The sequence below is a fragment of the Colletes latitarsis genome, chromosome 8, assembly GCF_051014445.1.
Source record: "Colletes latitarsis isolate SP2378_abdomen chromosome 8, iyColLati1, whole genome shotgun sequence".
In the NCBI taxonomy this organism is placed as follows: domain Eukaryota; kingdom Metazoa; phylum Arthropoda; class Insecta; order Hymenoptera; family Colletidae; genus Colletes; species Colletes latitarsis.
The window spans coordinates 14,554,914-14,582,284 of record NC_135141.1 but is presented as its reverse complement, the minus strand read 5'-3'; the positions used below and the strand labels follow the sequence as shown (position 1 = coordinate 14,582,284).

The 27,371-nt window shown below is 33.8% G+C and overlaps 1 protein-coding gene across 1 annotated transcript in view; it reads left to right on the top strand.

Moving 5' to 3' along the window:
• The window catches only part of LOC143344911 (uncharacterized), a 571,467-nt gene that overhangs the window by 511,760 nt on the left and 32,336 nt on the right, over positions 1–27,371 (top strand). The gene's annotated exons all lie outside the window — the stretch shown is intronic.

Sequence of the window (27,371 nt, the reverse complement as noted above, 5' to 3'; positions counted from 1 at the left end):
AGATTGAAACGCTTAATAAATCAACGGTTAAATCGTAATCACGTTACCAAATATTATCATCCTATTGAAAGAATTTCAGTAATATGTATTCTCAATCACGTGAATATCCTTTTGTCGTAGAACGGGAGATGTAGTCGCTTAACAGAATTTTTAAATGTCGTCACAATGGGCGTTCCGTTTTTATTACAAGTCATCGTTCTACTGAAATCTGTACTCGAGTTGCTGTCGTACCGAACGCGGAAACGCAAAATAAGAACGATTTAACATCGTTGTAATGGCGTCTTTGTCCGACGCTTTTCCCTTTGCTTTATCTTCGGAGTTCTTCTATGAAAACGGTGAATTAGATCTTGCGAATGAACGTTATTCAAGTCCTTATTTTCGTTAAATAATCTACAATGAATGTCCGCCCTCGGAAGGATCTTCCAGCATTATTCGTTCTTCCGCTTTCAAACAAAACTGTTATCAAAGCAGAGTCGCTTCGGGGCCAATTGTTTCCGAATAATGTGACGTAAAAATGTAAGGAAGCTGAAGGATTGAATATTTCTTTATTTTTACAATCCTTCGGATTACAAAGGTAGCAGAATTCATTGTACTTTTGGTAGTCAAGTCGCGGACGGATATAATCGTCGAAACGACTGGAAGACACGCCATTATCTCGAAAACTTAATCGACTTTCTGTTATTTCGAGCGTCCTCGTTGAACTCGTTCCTCTCCGTTTTTCTCTCTAAATAAACGAACGGGCAATAAAATGGCAAATATAACGGGGGATGATCGCGCGGATCGGATCCCCGCGTATTTCGTCGGAATTTCCTGCGTCGCGACGCTCGTGTGAATGCACACGAACACTGATGCAATTATCGCGCGCGGGCCGGCGACGCGCTTCGTTTTCACTACACGAAAATTTCTATCAACAGGTTGTCACGGTCGCCGCGGTTTTCGACCTATCGGGGGAATCACTTTCAGTTTCAACCACCCCGTGCGCGAAAGGACGGGAAATTGACGTGTGGCGGACCCGTCATTCGTTAAATAACCGTATCGATTCCGGCCATCGCGCTGGAAATTATTTTTTCCGAGGGGCCGCTGAAGCGACGATAATATCGTCCAACGGATTTCACGAATTGTGAAAACAACCCGGTGACATTGACGGGGAACTATTCACTTCCTAAGTGTTTCATATCGATTACACAGGACTGCAAACTAAATTATTCAATAAAGGAACTGAAACAAAAATACATGTTTCTTCAAACGCTGAAACCGTATCGCTTAGTCGTTTTCTTTTTTGCTAATCTTGAACTTGGTTAGCGTGGAACAACTAAATATAAGAAAAATTGGGTGTAAATATACAGGGTGGGGGCAGTAACTATTAGCACCCCAGATATCTTGGAAACTATAAGTTTCACAGAAATGTTTGCTAAAGTAAATTGCACAGTACGAAGGGCGCTATTGGGTGGCGATAACAGTTTTTTTGCAGCTGGAGGTACTTCGGACATTTCAAGGTCACATCCATTTTTTTTAATGGATCGGTATGTTTTTGCTTCCGTATCACGATAGAGGATCTTAAAACGAGTTCAACGACCTATTACACAAGGTCACTGAAGGTCATAGAAAGTAGAGAAAGGCGATAATACTTACGGTTTTGGTAGTAAATGAAACATACAGTGACTCGCATTAATATTCGGACACCATGCTGTATGCGAGATTATTGCTCTATATATTTGTTTACACTAGTGTTATTGAATTGTTTTTTTCGTAATATATTAAAACACTTATTGTAGTTAGTAGAAACATAAACTTTATTTATTTCACACACATAATTTTTTGCAAAATAAGTGATAAAGTCAAGAATGTCGAAATTTAACATCGCAAAAATATTCGGACAGTGAATAACTTACATAAATTTTATATAAAGTATACATATTTTTTGAACAGTATTAATATTTTGTAGGTTGACCCTTTTGTCTTATTACTTCCTGTAATCGTTTGGGCATATTTGTTATAATTTTATTTAAATATTCCTGTGTTATACATTTCCATTCTTGTAATAAACGTTCTTTTAATTCTTTTATTGTTTTTATGGGTGTTGTTCGAATTTTACGATCCAATTGATTTCATAAATTCTCAATAGGATTTAAATCTGGCGATTGAGGCGGAGGGTGTAACACTTTAGGACAGTTATATAGTAAGTATTCCTGAACGATTCTCGATTTGTGCTTAGGATCGTTGTCCTGATAAAACTTCAAACTATTGCGTTTGTTCGTATTAACAGCACTTTTGATTAAATTTTGTTTCGATAAGTCTAAATATTTCATCTTATCTAAAATGCCGTGGATAAAAACTAGTTCACCAACACCTGCAGTTGAGATGCAACCCCACACCATTACACTGCCATCGCCGTGTTTCACTGTTGCTCTCAAATTTTTTAATTTCAATTCTTCGTTGACTTTACGCCATATCGTTCTTCGTCCATCTGACCCAAAAAGATTAAATTTGCTTTCATCCGCAAATATTACATTGTTCCAGCATGTTTGGTCTTTAGAAACGTAGTCTTTAGCAAAATTTAATCGTTTCTTACGATTCACTTCGTTTATGTATGGTTTTCTTCGTGGAAGCCTGCCGTTGTATCCATGGTTTTTTAATACCCGACGCACTGTGTCGGGATGCACTTTCTTTCCAGATTCTTGGAATAATTCGGCAGCTAGTTTTATAGCACTTTTTTTACTATCATTCTTTATTTTTCTAACAATCTTGCGTTCTTCGCGAGAATCTAATAATTTTGGACGTCCCTTTTGCCGAATTGAATCGACTCGATCTTCATGAATATACCTGTGTACAATATCTGCTACAGTACTCTTGCTTACATTTACCAATTTGGCTATTTCTCGATATGATTTCCCCTTTTCTTTGTGGTAAATAACCAGTTGTCGAATTTCAAAGGATGTATTTTTGCCTTTTCGTCCCATATTCACTAATAATACGTCTACTATTAACGAAGTCAATAACAGTACTGACTCTTGGATGCACGCTAGACGTTATGTTTACAAACAATGTACACTAGCAAAATAACCGACTGGATCCAACGACTTACTACAGCCAATAAACTGTTGTGTCCGAATATTTTTGCGATGTTAAATTTCGACATTCTTCACTTTATCACGTATTTTGCAAAAAACTATGTGTGTGAAATAAATAAAGTTTATGTTTCTACTAACTACAATAAGTGTTTTAATATATTACGAAAAAAACAATTCAATAACACTAGTGTAAACAAATATATAGAGCAATAATCTCGCACACAGCATGGTGTCCGAATATTAATGCGAGTCACTGTATTTTAAATAGTAGAGGAATGCGTAATGCTTACCGTTTACTTCACTGAGAATAAACACTGCTTGAAGGACACTTTAATAGCTTGCAGAGTAAGATGAACATCATAAGATTAGTATCGATAAATCGGTCAATCCGGCACGATGTATCCGTTTGAAGAGCAGCTTGATATGCTTCTTATTTATGGCGAATGCCAACAAAATTCTGTAAGGGCTACAAACTTGTATGCTGAACGATATCCACATCGGTCTCAGCCTTCGCGTCAAACATTTAAAAATGTGTATGATAAACTTAGGCAAACCGGTAGTTTAAGTGTTCGTAAAAGTGAACGCCAGAAACGAGTAATTAACGAAGAAATGGAAATCGATGTGCTCTAGAAATTCTCGTATTAGTTGGCGACAAATTGAACGCGAATCTGGCATTAGTAGGAGGAGCGTACTTCGCATTTTGCACCGTCACATCACGTTAGTCTTCACCAAGAATTGCATGGGAACGACTTCATGAATCGCGTTGAGTTTTCTCGATGGGCTATACGTCAGATTCAAAACAATGTCTTATTTACTGATGAAGCAACATTCACAAATCACGGGAATGTTAATTTGCATAACGTGCATTTATGGGCAGCGGAAAATCCACATTGGCTGCGACAGGTTGAACATCAAAAACAATGGTCTGTGAATGTATGGTGCGGTATCATAGGTGATCAAATTATTGGACCTTATTTTATCAATGGAAATTTCAATGGCAACGTCTATGCTAATTTTATTATGGATACATTGGGTCTTTTGTTAGAAGAGTTACCTTTATTTACACGACAAACCATGTGGTATCAACATGATGGATGCCTAGCACATTATTCATCGATTGCGCGAAGGGAACTCGATGAAAAATTTCGAATCCAATATCGTGGCCAGCTCGTTCACCAGACATAACACCTTTAGATTTCTTTCTGTGGGGAACACTGATAGAAAAAGTGAACAAAGAAGTAGCAACTACATCTCACGATATGCAACAGCGAATTATTGCAGCCTGTGCATCAATAAGTTCTGACGCTGTAAGACTTGCAAGTCGATCAATCGTAAAAAGAATCCAACGGTGCATTGACAGTGATGGTCATCATTTCGAACACCTACTATAAACATATTTCATTTACTACCAAAACCGTAAGTATTATCGCCTTTCTCTACTTTCTATGACCTTCGATGACCTTGTGTAATAGGTCGTTGAACTCGTTTTAAGATCCTCTATCGTGATACGGAAGCAAAAACATACCGATCCATAAAAAAAATGGATGTGACCTTGAAATGTCCGAAGTACCTCCAGCTGCAAAAAAACTATTATCGCCACCCAATAGCGCCCTTCGTACTGTGCAATTTACTTTAGCAAACATTTCTGTGAAACTTATAGTTTCCAAGATATCTGAGGTGCTAATAGTTACTGCCCCACCCTGTATAAATAAACATGTTGTACAGTTGTTTTTGAAGTATTACTTTTGCACACGAAGTAGGAAATGACGTTGTAGCTAGACGGTGCATAATGTAAAGTTGCAACAATCTTATATTTCTTTCAAAGAGTACCTTGCGTTTCCCACGATAAACCACGCAGAGGCATATTTATTCATTTTAGATGAAGCAAGTTTGAAACCAAGAGCAGGGTCTCAACATATCGCTTTTAGAACATTTTCCTTGCATAAAAAAATAACTAGTCCATTTTAACGTCTACCAAATGTACATGAAACACCTACTCCTGTTTCAGTTTTCTTTTAAAAATTTTCTTTTTGTGATTCTTTGTTATTGCGTCGTTTCAAATTTGTGGAACTTTGAATCTACAATATGGAAAGTATTGTACAGGTTCTAGAGGCCAAAATAAGACGAAAATCAAAAATATCAAAAATATTAAATTAAAAAATTTCAAATCATTCTGGAAAAATTATTTTCGGTTGCGGGGGTCAATTACGATCATTTTTGGTGAATACACATACCTTCGAAATCCTATCCACTTTCGAGAAAAAAAAAGTTAGTAAAAAATTCTATCGTATATCTAACAAAATCATTCTATCGATCGTAGTAACAAGTCGAAGATCTAAAAGTAGGTTTGTAACGTCTGAAATATTTATACCAATTATTCTTGCTTTTATTCATCCAGACAAGTTGAATAATTATCCAAATGTTCCGTTACTAGGCAAAGTGAGGGGTTACGTGACAGATTTATTTTCTTGTGCACACAGACGTCGAGAAGATTTCAAGATCACTGTCTTCTTTAAACGGAACGATATATCTTTCAGTATGCATAACTGTAGTCCACATTCAGGGGAGTTCAGTGACCATAATCACTCGAGGTCGATCATGATCTATTTATTTTCACCCTTTGAAAAAAACATTTTTTGGTTTGTAAGTTTAAAATGTTACGGAGTAAACTTTCTCTATTGATTGTTTTGTAATAAATATTTTTTGTCGCATCTCGGTACATGAATTTCTTCATGAGGTTTATAAAAATGCATCAAATTATGGTGTGGAGAATATACAGGGTGTTCGGCCACCCCTGGGAAAAATTTTAATGAGAGATTCTAGAGACCAAAATAAGACGAAAATCAAGAGTACCAACTTGTTGATGGTGGCTTCGTTAAGAAGTTATTAACGTTTAAAGTTCCACCAATGCTGAATTTTTTTCTCGAAAATGGGTAAAATTTCGGGAGTATGTCTATTCACCGAAAATGATTGTAATCGACCCCCGCAACCGAAAATAATTTTTCCAGAACGATTTGAAACTTTTCAATTTCGCCGAAAAATTTAGGCACCTACCCCATGTCGATTTTTCTTAAAAATTCGTTTTTTATTTTTAATAAATTTGGTTGGCGTTGTAGGGAAAAGTTGTTTAATACTTTTTTGTAGCTACCCAAGAGCTCTACTTTAGAAAAAAGTTTCATTAAAATATATTCACTATTATAGGAGTTATGGCTGTTTGAAAATTGGACCATTTTTATGGAGTTTTTCCAACATTACGCGGCCAAGGAACAAACTTTCCAATATTTTTATAATTCTTACATATTCTACACTAAAATACGCGGCGTTTGGCTTTTTGAACATTAAAATCGTCCAATCCATTCAGAAGTTATGACGTTTTAAAGATTCGCATGAAAATTCGGGCAGACATTTCTGGCCAGAAATTAGATTTTCGGTAAGGAATTTTTTTCTCAAAATTGAGTAGGATTTCGGGGGTATGTCTATTCACCAAAAATGATTGTAATTGACCCCCGCAATCGAAAGTAATTTTTTTAGAACGATTTGAAATTTTTCAATTTCGCCGAAAAATTTAGGCACCTACCCCTTGTCGATTTTTCTTAAAAATTAGTTTTTTATTTTTAATAAATTTGGTTGGCGTTGTATGGAAAAGTTGTTTAATACTTTTTTGTAGGTACCTATGGGCTCTACTTCAGAGAAAAGTTTCATTGAAATATACTCACTATTATAGGAGTTATGGCTGTTTGAAAATTGAACCGTTTTTATGGGGTTTTTCCAACATTACGGAGCCAAGGAACAAACTTTCCAATATTTTTATAATTCTTACATATTCTACACTAAAATACGGGGCGTTTGGCTTTTTGAACATTACAATCGTCCAATCAGTTCAGAAGTTATGACGTTTTAAAGATTCGCATGAAAATTCGGGCAGACATTTCCATAAATTATATTTTCGGTAAGGAATTTTTTTCTTGAAAATGGTTAGGATTTCGGGGATATGTCTATTGACCAAAAATGATTATAATTGGTCCCTGCAATGAAAAATAATATTTCCAGAACGATTTGAAATTTTTCAATTTTGCCGAAAAATTTAGGCACCTCCCCTTGTCGATTTTTCTTAAAAATACGTTTTTGATTTTTAATAATTTCATTTGACATCCTACTGAAACATTGTTTAATACTTTTTTGTAGGCACCTATGGGCTCTACTTCAGAAAAAAGTTTCATCAACATATATTCACTATTATAGGAGTTAGGGTTGTTTGAAAATTGGACCATTTTTATGAGGTTTTTCTCATTTTCCGGAGTCAAGGAATAACTTTTCGAATATTTTTATAATTGTTACATATTGTCCAGTAAAATACCCGGCGTTTGGCTTTTTGAACATTAAAATCGTCCAATCCATTCAGAAGTTATGACGTTTTAAAGATTCGCATGAAAATTCGGGCAAACATTTCCATAAATTATATTTTCGGTAAGGAAATTTTTTTCTCGAAAATGGTTAGGGTTTCGAGGGTATGTCTATTGACCAAAAATGATTATAATTGGTCCCTGCAATCAAAAATAATTTTTCCAGAACGATTTGAAATTTTTGAATTTAATTGTTAATAACTTTCTAACGAAGCCTCCATCAAGAAATTGGTATTCTTGAATTTCGTGTTATATTGACCTCTAGAATGCCCCATTAAAATTTTTCCCAGGGTTGGCCGAACACCCTGTATACACTGTCACTTATGTTAACGCTTCATAAAAGAGTAAGAGCTCGATTATTATTCCTTCGAAATTAACAATATTTTATTGTATTAATAAAGACATGTAGTGAACGCATTATCAAATATTTTCGAGCTGTTAAAATATAAAGACTTAATTTGCTGAGATAAACTTGTAAAAACAGTAAAACGTTTATTAATTTCCTCGTGTTCAACTGTTTCATTTGTTCCATAGTTCTCTTATTTTTCGTGGCGCGTATTATCACCGTAATATTGTCTATTATTGTAGTGTAGAAAGTAGCTGTTGCAGCTGAAGACGTAGAACAGTCGAAGGTAAATGAAACTTGTTTTGTGATTTTAAGAAGTGTTAGAAATTGGTAACGAAGCCTTATAATTATAACATTACGACGGAACGTCTTCATTAGGGAATGTATGGGTGAAAGATAAAATATAAGCGGAATACTTGTGCGCGTAAGAGGCGAGACGCGGGTAAAAATGCTACTATTAATTACTTGAATTACCGCGGGCAGCAGAGGAGGGAGCAATAAATGTCACAAATTAACTGCGCATCTTATCGCGGGACATGTGTCCGGGTTGAATAATCCGTATTTACATGCAATTTCGCGAAAGTTAGAGCGTCCGATAATCGTTATCGTCTGGCTGGTAATTTTGGTTAATTACCGGCGTCTGGTCGGGCAGAAACGATTCGCCGCTAGAGTTTGAAGCCGCGGATGAATCGAGACGAGGCGGAGAAGAAGGAAAACCGCGGCGATGATTCGAGACGAGCTTAATCATGTTCGCCGGATAATTTCCTTTAATACAATAAAATAATCCCCGTCGAAGGAGCTAGGGAGCGACGATCGGCGCCGATTAACCCGTAACGCAATCTCATCGAATCAATTTCACCTTTTATTTCTCGCGGTAATCTCGGCCCGTAGCTCCGGTTTCGGGCCGCGAACCGAGTCTCTCGTTAATCGCAATAAACAATTTCGTGCTTTCGCGAGCCCCTTTATTACTAATTAAACCGGGAGAAATGTCCGACTGGAAACGAGCCGGCGCGGCGCTCCGTCGTGGTCGCGATGCGGGCTGAAAAACGAGAAAGAGGAAGCGTCGTTCCAGGACGATGCAAGAAGTTGATTGTTTCGGCCTCGGACGATGTTAATACAGCAATAAATAATTGCTGTATTTTTAGAACACGCGTCGCTGATTGCCCGGGGAACGTTGCAATTGGTTCCGGGAAACGAATAATTCCGTGCTTTCCGCCGTTAAGGCGAAAAGGGAACAAGAGGAACGGAAAGAGGAAATTCGATTTTTGTCGGCCCGTTCGCGGCGCGACCCTGACGACTATCGAATAGTCTCTCGCGGCTGACGCACACCGTCATTAAGGTCGAATATTTAAATTTAATTTACGAGTCCTGGCCCGAGGCTATGCGTAGGCAACGGCCACGAACGCGAAGGATCCGCGCGAGATCGACGAGCCGATCTTTCTCTGACAGCCGAGAGGATAAAGGATTGTCGTGGCATCGTTGGCTTTCGGACCGGCAGAGCTTCGTTCCCGCTAGCGATCGAGCAACACGATCGTCCAGCCAGAATTACGTCACTCTCGCGCTTATGAAACGCGTAGCATGCTTAACTATTAGGCTTGCTGTCCACTTGGGGAATTCTTGCTCTCGAGATGACAAGAAACTGGGCTCTCGTCAAGCATCGCTCGTGTATTTAACGTTTTCGGCGGCTATGTTTGCCACCATCTTGACAAAACTGGTTATATTGCAAACTTTTATATTACTATACGCTAGACAACTGAATAGAGTATTTTTCACAAGTTATACACCGAACCAATTCCCTTCCATTTTCCATTTGGGCGGTACATGAATAGAGAAAATACGTTTTCGTATAAACGAAAGACAACGAGTATGAAACTTCATTTCTCACTTTTCTTTAAAATGTTTCACAAAAATGCATCAACAAACATAATTTTTAGTATCGTATATACGAATTGTATCAAATTGTAGACAACTGAATAGAGTATTTTTCACAAGTTATACACCGAACCAATTCCCTTCCATTTTCCATTTGGGCGGTACATGAATAGAGAAAATACGTTTTCGTATAAACGAAAGACAACGACCATGAAACCTTATTTCTCACTTTTCTTTAAAATGTTTCACAAAAATGCATCAACAAAATGTAAACATAGTTTTTAGTATCGTATATACGAATTGTATCAAATTGTAGAGCATGAAACCTCATTTCTCACTTTTCTTTAAAATGTTTCACAAAAATGCATCAACAAACATATTTTTTAGTATCATATATACGAATTGTATCAAATTGTAGACAACTGAATAGAGTATTTTTCACAAGTTATACACCGAACCAATTCCTTTCCATTTCCCATTTGGACGGTACATGAATAGAGAAAATACGTTTTCGTATAAACGAAAGACAACGACCATGAAACCTTATTTCTCACTTTTCTTTAAAATGTTTCACAAAAATGCATCAACAAACATAGTTTTTAGTATCGTATATACGAATTCTATCAAATTGTAGAGCATAAAAACTTCATTTCTCACTTTTCTTTCAAATGTTTCACAAAAATGCATCAACAAACATATTTTTTAGTATCGTATGTACGAATTGTATCAAATTGTAGAGCATAGAACCTCATTTCCCACTTTTCTTTAAAATGTTTCACAAAAATGCATCAACAAACATATTTTTTAATATCGTATATACGAATTGTATCAAATTGTAGAGCATAAAACCTCATTTCTCACTTTTTTTTAAAATGTTTCACAAAAATGCATCAACAAACATATTTTTCAGTATCGTATGTACGAATTGTATCAAATTGTAGAGCATAAAACCTCATTTCTCACTTTTCTTTAAAATGTTTCACAAAAATGCATCAACAAACTTAGTTTTCAGTATCGTATATACGAATTGTATGAAATTGTAGAGCATAAAACCTCATTTCTCACTTTTCTTTAAAATGTTTCACAAAAATCCATCAACAAACACAGTTTTCAGTATCGTATATACGAATTGTATCAAATTGTGGAGCATAAAACCTCATTTCTCACTTTTCTTTCAAATGTTTCACAAAAATGCATCAACAAACATATTTTTCAGTATCGTATATACGAATTGTATCAAATTGTAGAGCATGAAACCTCATTTCTCACTTTTCTTTAAAATGTTTCACAAAAATGCATCAACAAAGTGTAAACATAGTTTTTAGTATCGTATATACGAATTGTATCAAATTGTAGAGCATGAAACCTCATTTCTCAGTTTTCTTTAAAATGTTTCACAAAAATGCATCAACAAACATATTTTTTAGTATCGTATATACGAATTGTATCAAATTGTAGAGCATAAAACCTCATTTCTCACTTTTCTTTAAAATGTTTCACAAAAATGCATCAACAAACATAATTTTTAATATCGTATGTACGAATTGTATCAAATTGTAGTGCATAAAACCTCATTTCTCACTTTTCTTTAAAATGTTTCACAAAAATGCATCAACAAACATAATTTTTAATATCGTATGTACGAATTGTATCAAATTGTAGAGCATAAAACCTCATTTCTCACTTTTCTTTAAAATGTTTCAAAACAATGCATCAACAAACATATTTTTTAGTATCGTATGTACGAATTGTATCAAATTGTAGAGCATGAAACCTCATTTCTCACTTTTATTTCAAATGCTTCACAAAAATGCATCAACAAACATAGTTTTCAGTATCGTATATACGAATTGTATCAAATTGTGGAGCATAAAACCGCATTTCTCACTTTTTTTTCAAATGTTTCACAAAGATGCATCAACAAACATAGTTTTCAGTATCGTATATACGAATTGTATTAAATTGTAGAGCATAAAACCTCATTTCTCACTTTTCTTTAAAATGTTTCACAAAAATGCATCAACAAACATATTTTTTAGTATCGTATGTACGAATTGTATCAAATTGTAGAGCATAAAACCTCATTTCTCACTTTTCTTTCAAATGTTTCACAAAAATGCATCAACAAACATAGTTTTTAGTATCGTATATACGAATTGTATCAAATTGTGGAGCATAAAACCGCATTTTTCACTTTTTTTTCAAATGTTTCACAAAGATGCATCAACAAACATAGTTTTCAGTATCGTATATACGAATTGTATCAAATTGTAGAGCATAAAACCTCATTTCTCACTTTTCTTTAAAATGTTTCACAAAAATCCATCAACAAACATAGTTTTCAATATCGTATATACGAATTGTATCAAATTGTAGAACATAAAACCTCATTTTTCACTTTTCTTTAAAATGTTTCTCAAAAATGCATCAACAAACATATTTTTCAGTATCGTATGTACGAATTGTATCAAATTGTAGAGCATAAAACCTCATTTCTCATTTTTCTTTCAAATGTTTCACAAAAATCTATCATCAAACATAGTTTTTAGTATCGTATATACGAATTGTATCAAATTGTAGAGCATGAAACCTCATTTCTCACTTTTCTTTCAAATATTTCACAAAAATGCATCAACAAACATATTTTTCAGTATCATATGTACGAATTGTATAAAATTGTAGGGCATAACACCTCATTTCTCACTTCTCTTTCAAATGTTTCACAAAAATGCATCAACAAACATAGTTTTTAGTATCGTATGTACGAATTGTATCAAATTGTAGAGCATAAAACCTCATTTCTCACTTTTCTTTCAAATATTTCACAAAAATACATCAACAAACATAATTTTTAATATCGTATGTACGAATTGTATCAAATTGTAGAGCATGAAACCTCATTTCTCACTTTTCTTTCAAATGTTTCAAAAAAATGCATCAACAAACATATTTTTTAATATCGTATATACGAATTGTATCAAATTGTAGAGCATAAAACCTCATTTCTCACTTTTCTTTAAAATGTTTCACAAAAATCCATCAACAAACACAGTTTTCAGTATCGTATACAGGGTGTCCCGTAAATAGTGTAAGAGCCGGAAATGTGGGGTAGCTGAGACGATTCTGAACAACAATTTCCTTTGCAAAAATGTCGGATGGAGCTTCGTTTTTGAATTATTAACGAAAAACACTGACGAATCACGGCGCTTGCCTGCCGCGCGCTCAGGGCCGTCCGAACTAAGAGAGCCACCGTGTCGGGTAGGTAGCAAGATGTGCATCGGAGATACGTCGAGGAACGAATACAAATAATTAAAAATACTACCACTGCAACTGTTACCTCTGCGGATTGGATAAATCAGTCAGCTAAATCGAATTTATTAATTATTTGTATTCGCTGTTTCCAAGGAAGAAGAAATAAAATGTGGGAAGATGCTCTCGGAATTTTTAGGAAATTAATTCTTCGCACCTGAGTGACCCTTCTTGCCAGAGTGTGTTAAAATTAAAATAAGAATTATTTTCAGAAAATTAAAATAAATACGGTAAGAACCATTTGTAATCGTTTGTTATTAAAAACTGTACTGGAAAAGCAGACTGGATTTGTGCGTACCGAAACATTTTTCGCATGCAAGGGGTTAATAGAGAATTAATTGAAATTCGCCTTACCCATTTACTTGCAAGTTGCAATAGGGCCAGTTAGTGCACCCCTGCCGATCATGGAAAGGTCGAAGACCCCAATAAAAATCAGCTGATGGGACGACCCGGTCACTGCACCCGCTTCTTACCCCGAAAATGTAAAAGTGAAAAGTGCTAGTGACCGTGCTGTAAAGTGTTTTCGGGGTAAGAAGCGAGTGCAGTGACCGGGCCGTCCCATCAGCTGATTTTTATTGGGGTCTTCGACCTTTCCATGATCGACAGGGGTGCACTAACTGGCCCTATTGCAACTTGCAAGTAAATGGGTAAGGCGAATTTCAATTAATTCTCTATTAACCCCTTGCATGCGAAAAATGTTTCGGTACGCACAAATCCAGTCTGCTTTTCCAGTACAGTTTTTAATAACAAACGATTACAAATGGTTCTTACCGTATTTATTTTAATTTTCTGAAAATAATTCTTATTTTAATTTTAACACACTCTGGCAAGAAGGGTCACTCAGGTGCGAAGAATTAATTTCCTAAAAATTCCGAGAGCATCTTCCCACATTTTATTTCTTCTTCCTTGGAAACAGCGAATACAAATAATTAATAAATTCGATTTAGCTGACTGATTTATCCAATCCGCAGAGGTAACAGTTGCAGTGGTAGTATTTTTAATTATTTGTATTCGTTCCTCGACGTATCTCCGATGCACATCTTGCTACCTACCCGACACGGTGGCTCTCTTAGTTCGGACGGCCCTGAGCGCGCGGCAGGCAAGCGCCGTGATTCGTCAGTGTTTTTCGTTAATAATTCAAAAACGAAGCTCCATCCGACATTTTTGCAAAGGAAATTGTTGTTCAGAATCGTCTCAGCTACCCCACATTTCCGGCTCTTACACTATTTACGGGACACCCTGTATACGAATTGTATGAAATTGTAGAGCATAAAACTTCATTTCTCACTTTTCTTTAAAATGTTTCACAAAAATACATCAACAAACATATTTTTTAGAATCGTATGTACGAACTGTACCATTATTATTTAATTCGATAATGCTAGTCCCCGGGAATCAACGCTGACCGAACTAGAAGTTTAATCTCGGTCCTCAGGGACCAATATGGCGGCGCTCAACGCGTTAAGTATCTTAATTTAAGGAACTTTGAGCTTTTATAATTTTAGAGTACATACAAAATTATGTACAAATCATTTGTAAACTTCAAACTCATTGTCTGAATAAGCATTCGTTGATTTTAATCTGGATCTGCCTCCATTTTACATTTTTAAAGAATTATTGAAAAGTATATACAATTATTTATCCCCCAAGCAATTTTCGTTGACAATTTGGTTGACAATCGCAATCTATTATCATGAAACCTGGTATTATTTGTAACATTTACTATTTTTAAACTCACTATCATTGACTTAACTAAACTTAAATAAACTTTACTATCAATTTGCTCGCTGTGTAAAAAGGTTTACATAAACAAGTGCTTTATTTTATCTTGTTCCTGATTCACAACCACTTGTATACTTCAATAATTCTTAATTCTACTGAACCATTTCTATAGAATATTCAATAATTCCTTATTCTCCTTAGTGAACAATTAACTCGTAAATTTTGTGCTTTCTTAAATAACCAATTGTATGGAAATTTCAGTCTAGCTGCAAAACAATTATTGTACGAACGATTTTGTAACAAATGAATAGGTCATGCAAGAGCTATTAATTTAACGTGATGCAACGTAATATTTAACATAAGCGCTGATAGTTCATCCTGTTCATTGTAGCGTATTTTGATTCTACGTCTAAACGTCATAGTCATTTTTAATAAACTCTTTTAGCGAGTTATATTGATATTTTTCAAAATATAGGTTATCAAGTTCTTATCAAATTCATGGTAAAATTGAATTAATTATTTATTAACACTATGTTTCGACCATGATTCACCCTATAATTTAAAAAATTATGGACAACTGCGATATATTTAGTTCTGACTACTTATATTTTACTTTACTACAAAAATATTACTTTTGTTTATTCTTCAATTTACAGAACGTGTGACTAAATTTATCACAGCTGACCTTTTCTTGGAATTTCATACTCTTTCTGAATGAAATTATGTTAGTACTTGTTTCGTATTTATGTAAGTATTAATTTTGCATTACATAATTCTCCATAAAGGAATTGCATCCTTTCTTATTCTCTTCGCATCTTATCAACTATTATCACTTTCTAATTATTAATTCAGTCTAACCTCTTGCGACTGTTATCTATTTTATAGATTTGTCTAATGGATACTTCACAATGATACCGCTGTTACTAGACGAACAAAGAAATTTCTCTCTCTTTTCCGGCAATTAATTAACGTCAACGCAAAATTCTATCAGCACTTTGATCAGTTTCTCATGAACAAAGTCAAACATTCAAGAACTTTCTCACCATTAAGCACATAGGCTGGACTCACATGTCAATCTTGTGCTTTTATTATCGTTATTATAAAGCCAACAGTTCGAATGTCTCTCGCGAAATTAGAGAACTTCAACCAACGTAATTAGTTGTTGCTTGACTAAAAACAGTTTTTATCGTTAGTTTAAGATACACCTTAATGCATCAGCAACTCAATGAGAGTTCAAGTAGAATTCAGAGTTTAAACAGAATCACGAAACAAATGAAAATAGCGATAGTTACAGTGACTCGCATTAATATTCGGACACCATGCTGTATGCGAGATTATTGCTCTATATATTTGTTTACACTAGTGTTATTGAATTGTTTTTTTCGTAATATATTAAAACACTTATTGTAGTTAGTAGAAACATAAACTTTATTTATTTCACACACATAATTTTTTGCAAAATAAGTGATAAAGTCAAGAATGTCGAAATTTAACATCGCAAAAATATTCGGACAGTGAATAACTTACATAAATTTTATATAAAGTATACATATTTTTTGAACAGTATTAATATTTTGTAGGTTGACCCTTTTGTCTTATTACTTCCTGTAATCGTTTGGGCATATTTGTTATAATTTTATTTAAATATTCCTGTGTTATACATTTCCATTCTTGTAATAAACGTTCTTTTAATTCTTTTATTGTTTTTATGGGTGTTGTTCGAATTTTATCTGAATTTATTTAAATCTGGCGATTGAGGCGGAGGGTGTAACACTTTAGGACAGTTATATAGTAAGTATTCCTGAACGATTCTCGATTTGTGCTTAGGATCGTTGTCCTGATAAAACTTCAAACTATTGCGTATGTTCGTATTAACAGCACTTTTGATTAAATTTTGTTTCGATAAGTCTAAATATTTCATCTTATCTAAAATGCCGCGGATAAAAACTAGTTCACCAACACCTGCAGTTGAGATGCAACCCCACACCATTACACTGCCATCGCCGTGTTTCACTGTTGCTCTCAAATTTTTTAATTTCAATTCTTCGTTGACTTTACGCCATATCGTTCTTCGTCCATCTGACCCAAAAAGATTAAATTTGCTTTCATCCACAAATATTACAGTGTTCCAGCATGTCTGGTCTTTAGAAACGTAGTCTTTAGCAAAATTTAATCGTTTCTTACGATTCACTTCGTTTATGTATGGTTTTCTTCGTGGAATCCTGCCGTTGTATCCATGGTTTTTTAATACCCGACGCACTGTGTCGGGATGCACTTTCTTTCCAGATTCTTGGAATAATTCGGCAGCTAGTTTTATAGCACTTTTTTACGATCATTCTTTATTTTTCTAACAATCTTGCGTTCTTCGCGAGAATCTAATAATTTTGGACGTCCCTTTTGCCGAATTGAATCGATTCGATCTTCATGAATATACCTGTGTACAATATCTGCTACAGTACTCTTGCTTACATTTACCAATTTGGCTATTTCTCGATATGATTTTCCCTTTTCTTTGTGGTAAATAACCAGTTGTCGAATTTCAAAGGATGTATTTTTGCCTTTTCGTCCCATATTCACTAATAATACGTCTACTATTAACGAAGTCAATAACAGTACTGACTCTTGGATGCACGCTAGACGTAATGTTTACAAACAATGTACACTAGCAAAATAACCGACTGGATCCAACGACTTACTACAGCCAATAAACTGTTGTGTCCGAATATTTTTGCGATGTTAAATTTCGACATTCTTCACTTTATCACGTATTTTGCAAAAAACTATGTGTGTGAAATAAATAAAGTTTATGTTTCTACTAACTACAATAAGTGTTTTAATATATTACCAAAAAAACAATTCAATAACACTAGTGTAAACAAATATATAGAGCAATAATCTCGCACACAGCATGGTGTCCGAATATTAATGCGAGTCACTGTATGTGAATGGAAAAACGAAAACAAAGTTGTCCACGCAACGAAGACTCGCTTCGAGTCTTTTTCCAGCCTTTTCTATTACTCGAACACACTTGCAGTTTCTTCAATTTTTCCTATTACTCGCACGCATCTCCTAGAATTTATGTAAACAGCCATAGTTTGCAAACCAACTGGCGAGCACAGAATGTTGATTCGTTCGCAAAATTTCGAACGCATATTCTATCACTTAGAAAGTTTCTCGAGGGCTGAAATGGGCTTGCGAATCTTGGGTGTCTCGATCAATTTGAAAACCTTAGAAGCTGTTTATCGATGTCACAATAACGGGGAATTTTTTGCTTTGACATTGTGCGTTTACAAGCATTTTATTCTGCTCCTCAGAAACAATACAAAAATTTGTTTAAAAATAAATATACTTAAGTACACGCGTGAAATAGAAGAATTATAAAACTTCCCTATTATTAAACTCGCCATTATTTGTGGCATATACTTTGTATAAAATATGCGTCAAAGAAAATAGAAATACATAACTAAATAATATTCAGAACAGATTAAATATGAAAAATATAAATATTATGCAATTTACTACTACTAAAATGGTAAAAGAAAAGATATTTTGTATACTGTAAAATAGTTGAAGCTGATAAAATTTCTAGCACGAATACTTGCGTCTAAACCAGCATTCTAATTTTTTCTGTTAAGCGTAAGTGTCTGTTGAACGTTGTACCACTCGAGTATTAGTAAAAATCAGCCATAATGGATTTCTGAGAATGTCTTTCGTATTTGTTTTGGACATCTTGAACGCCAAACTCGTGGATCATCGTTTCGAACGACTTCCAGTCGATTATTTCGCGTTTAACAATTTTTTTTTGAATCGTCGAACGTCAAGATACTTCTAAATTGTCGGATATACTTTCTTTTAAAGTATTCTTCGTAACCCTGATACGATCTTCGAGGGACATCTTGGAATTTCTGTGAATTATCGCTGCCACTTCGCGCCACCGGAGAGTAATTTTAGAATCTCCATGTATTATTCACGAATATTCTAGATATTCAACAGACTGGATAATATTGACGTCTGAAAATTATTTTATTAGAGGATTGATCGAAACCAAATTTAATCGTATTATCCGAATCCTCGTCAATTCGTCGGTTTCTACGAAACTGGGAAGATTTTCTCGAAACTCTACTTCTTTCACGACCAAGTTCCCCAACGCCATCGATCTTCGTCTCGAACAAGATAATTTAGAAAAAGAAACGAAAGTCAGGCAGGCTTCCTAACGGTCATCAAGAGCGGTGTAACTCAACAAATTACCAGCAACGTGATTTTCTCGGTTCCTTAAGCGTCCTGCGAGTAAATCGCGGTCAATTAATCAGAGAATCGCAGAGGCAACAGTGCTGAATGGGCCTCGAGGCCATGGACTCTAGGCGTTTCGCAATTAAAAATGTTATTTTCGCCTCCTTTCTGGATCCGTCATTAATATATTTCTGTCTAGTATTAATTTCAACACGACTACTGATCTTGACCTCGCTTTGAAGCCATTTGAGTAGTTGTTCTCAATGGTTTTGCGAATTAAGCGATTTCTATCGAGTTTCCAGTTAATTTTCCTCCTGTTCAAATAAGTTGTGCTCCTTCATGCATAGATTGCTGATAGTTTATGAATAATGCACCATCGAAAACTATTTTTGCTCGTTAATGATACATAAAAATTAAAATAGTAAAACATTAGGAACATTTTATACAGAGTGTTCGGCCACCCCTGGGAAAAATTTTAATGCGGGATTCTAGAGGCCAAAATAAGACGAAAAATCAAGAATATCAATTTGTTGATGGAGGCTTCGTTATAAAGTTATTAACGTTTAAAGTTTCACCTGTACTGAATTTTTTTCTCGAAAAATGCGCCAGATTTCGGGGGTATGTCTATTCACCAAAAATGCTTGTAATTGATCACCGCAACCGAAAATAATTTTTTCAGAATTAATTAAAAATTTTCTTCTTCGTCGAAAAATTTAAGCACCAACCCCCGATTTTTCCGTTTTCATTTTTAGTAATTTTGTTTGACGCCCCACAGAAAAGTTGTCTAATACTTTTCTATAGGTACTCGTAAGCTTTACTTGAGAAAAAAGTTTCATTGAAATATATTCACTATCGTAGGAGTTGTGACTATTTGAAAATTGGACCATTTTTATGGGGTTTTTTCCATTTTGCGGGGTCAAGGACCAACATTTCGAATATGGTTAGAATTTCTACATATTATATACTAAAATACGCGTCGTTTGCTTTTTTAAACATTAAAATCCTCCAATTCGTTCAGAAGTTATGACGTTTTAAAGATACGCATGAAAATTCGGGTAGACATTTCTGGCCAGAAATTATATTTTCGGTAAGGAATTTTTTTCTCGAAACTGAGTGGGATTTCGGGGGTATGTCTGTTGACAAAAAATGTCTCCAATTGACCCCTGGTGTTAAAAATAATTTTTCCAAGACGATTCGAAAGTTTTTTTTTCGTCGAAAAATTTAGGCACCTACCCCTTTGTCGATTTTTCTTAAAACTTCGTTTTTTATTTTTAATAAATTTGGTTGGCGTTGTAGGGAAAAGTTGTTTAATGCTTTTTTGTAGGTACCCATGAGTTCTACTCCAGAAAAAAGTTTCATTGAAATATATTCACTATCGTAGGAGTTATGATTATTAGAAAATTGGACCATTTTTATGAGGTTTTTTTCACTTTGCGGGGTCAAAGACCAACATTTCGAATATTTTTGCGATTTGTACATATTCTCCATCAAAATACGCGTAGTTTGGTTTTTTAAACATTAAAATCGTCCAATCCGTTCAGAAGTTATGACGTTTTAAATATTCGCATGAAATTTTGAAGTGACATTTCTGGCCTGAAATTATATTTTCGGTAAGGAATTTTTTTCTCGAAACTGAGTAGGATTTCGGGGGTATGTGTATTCACCAAAAATGATTGTAATTGACCCTCGCAACTGAAAATAATTTTTCCAGAATGATTTGAAATTTCTCAATTTCGTCGAAAAATTTAGGCACCTACTCCTGTCAATTTTTATTAAAAGTTAGTTTTTCATTTTTAATAAATTTGTTTGATGTCCTACGATAATTTTGTCTAATACTTTTTTGTAGGTACCCACGAGCTCTACTTGAGAAAAAAGTTTCATTGAAATATATTCACTATCGTAGGAGTTATGACTGTTTGAAAATTGAACCATTTTTATGAGGTTTTTCTAATTTTGCGGGGTCAAGGACCAACTTTTCGAATATTTTAGCGATTTGTACATATTCTCCATCAAAATACGCGTAGTTTGCTTTTTTAAACATTAAAATCGTCCAATCCATTCAGAAGTTATGACATTTTAAAGATTCACACAAAAATTCGGGCAGACGTTTCTGGCCAGAAATTATATTTTTGGTAAACAATTTTTTTCTCGAAAATGCGTATGATTTCGGGGGTATGTCTGTTGACAAAAAATGATTGTAATCGACTCCTGTAACCGAAAATAATTTTTTTAGAACGATTTGAAAAATTTCAGAAATTTTTTAATTTCGTCTAAAAATTTCAATACTTACTCGATTTTTTTTCTCAAAAGTGGGTAAGATTTCGGAGGTATGTCTATTCACCAAAAATGATTCTTATTGACTTCTGCAATCGCAAACAATTTTTTTAAAATAATTAGAAATTTTTTAATTTAATTTATCAATAACTTTTTAACAAAGCCTCCATCAATAAATTGGTATTCTTGATTTTCGTCTTATTTTGGCCTCTAGAATGTCCCATTAAAATGTTTCCCAGGGGTGGTCGAACACCCTGTATATACAAGTTCCTCGATTATTGGTGTAACAGATTTTGAAAGATGATTCAAGTTTCAAGTTTCAAGTTTCGTTTAGTTTCTTCTTTACTAGAAAAGACATGGAAGAAGCACGCTTAATTTTCTTATGTACGATTTTAATTTTTTTAATTTAATGAAAATATTTTTTGAAACGTTTAAAAATAACGAATATACATATATAAGAACCAAAAAACAACAGACGATAATCATCGTTATCCACAGACTGGCTTCATTAAAAGATTAATCAAATCTCAAGATGAAAATATAAATTCTTCGAAATTTCCATATTTATTTTTTTAATAGGTCGAGACGTAACCAAAGGGTTGATATTATTTTAATTATACTAATATTGCTTACAATACTTTGTTTAGGTGTCAGAGATTGTAAAAGTCCAACATGCACTTTTGACATTCGTTATTTTCGTCTTATTTCTTGCACGATTAGCCGAACACCCTGTGTATACAAGTTCCTCGATTATTGGTGTAACAGATTTTGAAAGATGATTCAAGTTTCAAGTTTCAAGTTTCGTTTAATTTCTTCTTTACTAGAAAAGACATGGAAGAAGCACGCTTAATTTTCTTATGTAGGATTTTAATTTTTTTAATTCATTGAAAATATTTTTTGAAACGTTTAGAAATAACGAATATACACATATAAGAACCAAAAAACTACAGAAGATAATCATCGTTGGCTTTATCCAAAGATTAATCAAATCTCAAGATGAGAATATAAATTCTTCGAAATCTCCATATTTATTTTTTTAATAGGGTTGATATTATTTTAATTATACTAATATTGCTTACAATACTTTATTTAAATGTCAGAGATTGTAAAAGTCCAACATGCACTTTTGACATTCGTTATTTTCGTCTTATTTCTTGCTCGATTAACCGAACACCTTGTGTATACAAGTTCCTCGATTATTGGTGTAACAGATTGTGAAGGATGATTCAAGTTTCAAGTTTCGTTTAATTTCTTCTTTACTAGAAAAGACATGGAAGAAGCACGTTTAATTTTCTTATGTGCGATTTTAATTTTTTTAATTCATTGAAAATATTTTGTGAAACGTTTAGAAATAACGAATATACACATATAAGAACCAAAAAACTACAGAAGATAATCATCGTTATCCACAGACTGGCTTCATTAAAAGATTAATCAAATCTCAAGATGAGAATATAAATTCTTCGAAATCTCCATATTAATTTTTTTAATAGTCGAGACGTAACCAAAGGGTTGATATTATTTTAATTATACTAATATTGCTTACAATACTTTGTTTAGATGTCAGAGATTGTAAAAGTCCAACATACACTTTTGACATTCGTTATTTTCGTCTTATTTCTTGCACGATTAGCCGAACACCCTGTGTATAAATGTATGTATATGGGGCGCGTTGATTTATTTTACACATTAGATTCATCCTTGCATCTTGATTTCCCTTTTCCTATTTCTGATGCTTGTATCACATTTTTTGCCGGTTTTGTTTACCGTACAGTTTCGCGAATCAGAGGCTAATGTAAGCTAATTATTGGCGAATCGTGCAATTTCTCTACAGCATTTTGCTCTGTCCGGAGGCCAAAGGAGGCCCGCGGAGGTCTTTCGACTTTTATTCTGCATCATGGTCAAATTTTATTGCCGCGTTGTCGACTTTTAGCAGGTTTGCTAATTTCGAGCTGCCAGCAGAGCGCGGCGATTCTCGAAATTCCAGAAACTGGAATCGAAACAACATTTTCTGCGTAGGAATATTTTTACTATCCAAAACTTCGTCGAACGGCGTTTTAGAAAATTTTTAAACGAAATTAACTTCAATTCGATTTAATTCCCGGTAACATAATTAATTTCGAGGAACATCTGATAATGTAATAAATATAATCATAGTACAAAAGCGTGTGAAATAATATAAATAATGTAGCATGTGTTAAAATAATTGAATAATTTGTAGAAAAAGCATTGATATTGATATTAAATAATATAAAAGTCGTTTATAAGTTTCTGCCAATTTAATAGTATAATAATAGATTTGTGCTCTTATTTAAAAATAATTAAATAATTCACTTTCTGATAGCATAGAAATACGACTATTTATCAACTATGTCTCTTTCTATTCTACGTCTAGTTTTAATCAAATTCTTCGAATCGTGCGATTTGGCTCGTCAATTTTGATCCCCTCGCGTATAATTTGCATCGAGCAAATGAATTCGACATGTTTCAACGCTCGAACCACCGACAGCTGGTTAATCGAGTTACTTCTCGATTTGACGTTTGGCCATTAAAATGCAATTAAATACGTCGAAACCCTGTTGAATTACAACAAATAATTACTTGAATCCCGCAACATAAAACAGTTTTTTTCTGAAAGAATACATCGAATTTCTCAAAATAGTATAAGTGCTGCCGGAATGAGAAAATAAATTGAAATCGAAGATTACGTTCGTCAGTATAATAAATAAACGATGACTAACTATTACTTTTGAACAATTTATCTTTAGAATAATCACTTTAATTAAAATGAAATATAAATGAAAATTAAAATTACACTGTATTTATCACTGCACGCAATTCCCATCTTTATATTTAGCTAATTACTGTTTTTTTTTTTTTTATAAATTTCTTTTCCCTTACACTCCCGAATAATGTTATTAAACAGAGCAAAAAACAATAAATTTACTACAAATCCTGCAAAATAATTTCGTTTTCGATTCCTTTTTAAAGATTCATTCGCGTGTTCGAATTACATTATACGTATTTTATCACTTTTTACATTTAAAATAAAATAAACTTATGAATATTAAGGAATTAGAATTGAGTAAAAAAAGAAATTATGAACAAAGATTTCTTTTGTATACATTTGGGTATAAATAGGTGCAGTTATTTAGAATTTATTTACCGTTATTATAATTTCTAAAGTCTTTTCTAGTTTTATATTGTTTTTACTTCCACGATCTTTCTCGAATATTTATAAACATTTATATTTCTAGATTTATAAGTTATTCGAAATATGTGAGACATGTACAATAGTAATTTGTTTTCATCTAGTGAAAGAAACGAATTCCTATTTTTGGTCGGTACTGCACGATTCTTCCCTATTAATAATATTCAAACAGCGATAATTTAATTAAAAGTTAAACGAGAATTATCATTCCATAAAGTAAAACGTTTCAAGTCTTATCAAGCACCATTTTGTCTCTTCATAAATATTTTTATATCCGTTCGTCACCTACTTATGCCGAACAGGACCAAAACTGCAACGTTCTACAAAATGAATTCTCAAAATGTCAAGTTTAATTTTTTCGATGACTCGACCGTCTAGGCTTCTCGTCAATTTTAATTCATCGTGTTTGTTTCTTGTTCCTTTTTTGCTTGTAATTGATCGTAACAGGCGTCCAACTATCGCGAGCTGAAACAGCGATAGTTCGCTGAAAAAGCATCGAGCGATTTTGAGGAGCCCCTCAGGGTCGTATCTTCGCAGTCTCCTATCAATTAAAAGTGTCAATTTGTAACCGGTGATGCGTAATTTGCATCGTGCGAAACGTCAGCCGAAATTATTTACGAGAAGAGCCTTGGGATCCACTAATTGCTCATCCTCGGCGACGTAATAATTCGCGCGAAAAGAAATATTTTGTGCAAAAAGGCCGTCTCCCGCGTGCAACTTCATTCGGAATTTTATTTACGCATAAATTACAAGAGTCTTCTTTTTCACCGTCTACGTCGGCAAGAGTCTCGATCGCCAGTCTCCAATTTCCTTTTCGCAAAGGACATCTTTCGGGAGAAACTGTTTCTTTTCTCATGAATTTTTTACGCATAAATAATATCCATTATACAGGGTGTACGGCCACCCCTGGGAAAAATTTTAATGGGAGATTTTAGAGGCCAAAATAAGATGAAAATCAAGAATACCAATTTGTAGATTGAGGCTTTGTTAAAAAGTTATTAACGTTTAAAATTTCACACATTCTCGAATTTTTAACTCGAAAGTGGGTAGGATTTCGAGGGTATGTCTAATGACTAAAAATGATTGTAATTGACCCCCGCAACCGACAGTAATTTTTCCAAAACGATTTTGATTTGATTTTGATTTGAAATTCTTTTTTTCCGTCGAAAAATTTCATATCTTCTCGATTTTTTTTCTAGAAAGTGGGTAGGATTTCGAGGGTATATGTAATGACCAAAAATGATTATAATTGACACTCAAAGCTAACAATATTTTTTTCAGAACGATTTGAAATTTTTTTTTTCGACGAAAAAATCCGGCCATCTAATAAGATATTCGGTAAAGAATTTTTTTCTCGAAAGTGGGTAGGATTTCGAGGGTATATGTAATGACCAAAAATGATTGTAATTGACCCCCACAGCTAACAATATTTTTTTCAGAACGATTTGAAATTTTTTAATTTTATCGAAAAATTTCGTATCTTCTAGATTTTTTTTCTACAAAGTGGGTAGGATTTCGAGGGTATGTCTAATGACTAAAAATGATTGTAATTGACCCCCGCAACCGAAAATAATTTTTCCAAAACGATTTGAAATTTCTTTTTTCGTCGAAAAATTCAGGCATCTAATAAGATATTCGGTAAGGAATTTTTTTCTCGAAAGTGCGTAGGATTTCGAGGGTATATGTAATAACCAAAAATGATTATAATTGACACTCACAGCTAACAATATTTTTTTCAGAACGATTCTGAAATTTTTTAATTTTGTCGAAAAATTTCATATTTTCTCGATTTTTTTTCTCGAAAATGGGTTGGATTTCGAGGGTATATGTAATGACCAAAAATGATTATAATTGACACCCACAGCTAACAATATTTTTTTCAGAACGATTTGAAATTTTTTAATTTTATCGAAAAATTTCATATTTTCTCGATTTTTTTTCTAGAAAGTGGGTAGGATTTCGAGGATATGTCTAATGACCAAAAATGATTGTAATTGACCCCCGCAACCGACAGTAATTTTTCCAAAACGATTTTGATTTGATTTTGATTTGAAATTCTTTTTTTCCGTCGAAAAATTTCATATCTTCTCGATTTTTTTTCTAGAAAGTGGGTAGGATTTCGAGGATATGTCTATTCGCCAAAAATGATTGTAATTGACCCCTGCAAACGACAGTAATTTTTCCAAAACGATTTTGATTTGATCTTGATTTGAAATTCTTTTTTTCCGTCAAAAAATTTCATATCTTCTCGATTTTTTTTCTAGAAAGTGTGTAGGATTTCGAGGATATGTCTTATGACTAAAAATGATTGTAACTGACCCCCGCAACCGAAAATAATTTTTCCAAAACGATTTGAAATTTTTTTTTTCGTCGAAAAATTCAGGCATCTAATAAGATATTCGGTAAGGAATTTTTTTCTCAAAAGTGCGTAGAATTTCGAGGGTATATGTAATGACCAAAAATGATTATAATTGACACCTACAGCTAACAATATTTTTTTCAGAACGATTTGAAATTTTTTAATTTTATCGAAAAATTTCATATTTTCTCGATTTTTTTTCTCGAAAATGGGTTGGATTTCGAGGGTATATGTAATGACCAAAAATGATTATAATTGACACCCACAGCTAACAATATTTTTTTCAGAACGATTTGAAATTTTTTTTTTCGTCGAAAAATTCAGGCATCTAATAAGGTATTCGGTAAAGAATTTTTTTCTCGAAAGTGCGTAGGATTTCGAGGGTATATGTAATAACCAAAACTGATTATAATTGACACTCACAGCTAACAATATTTTTTTCGGAACGATTTGAAATTTTTTAATTTTATCGAAAAATTTCATATTTTCTCGATTTTTTTTCTCGAAAGTGGGTCGGATTTCGGGGGTATGTCTATTCATCAAAAATGATTGTAATTAACCCCCGCAACCGAAA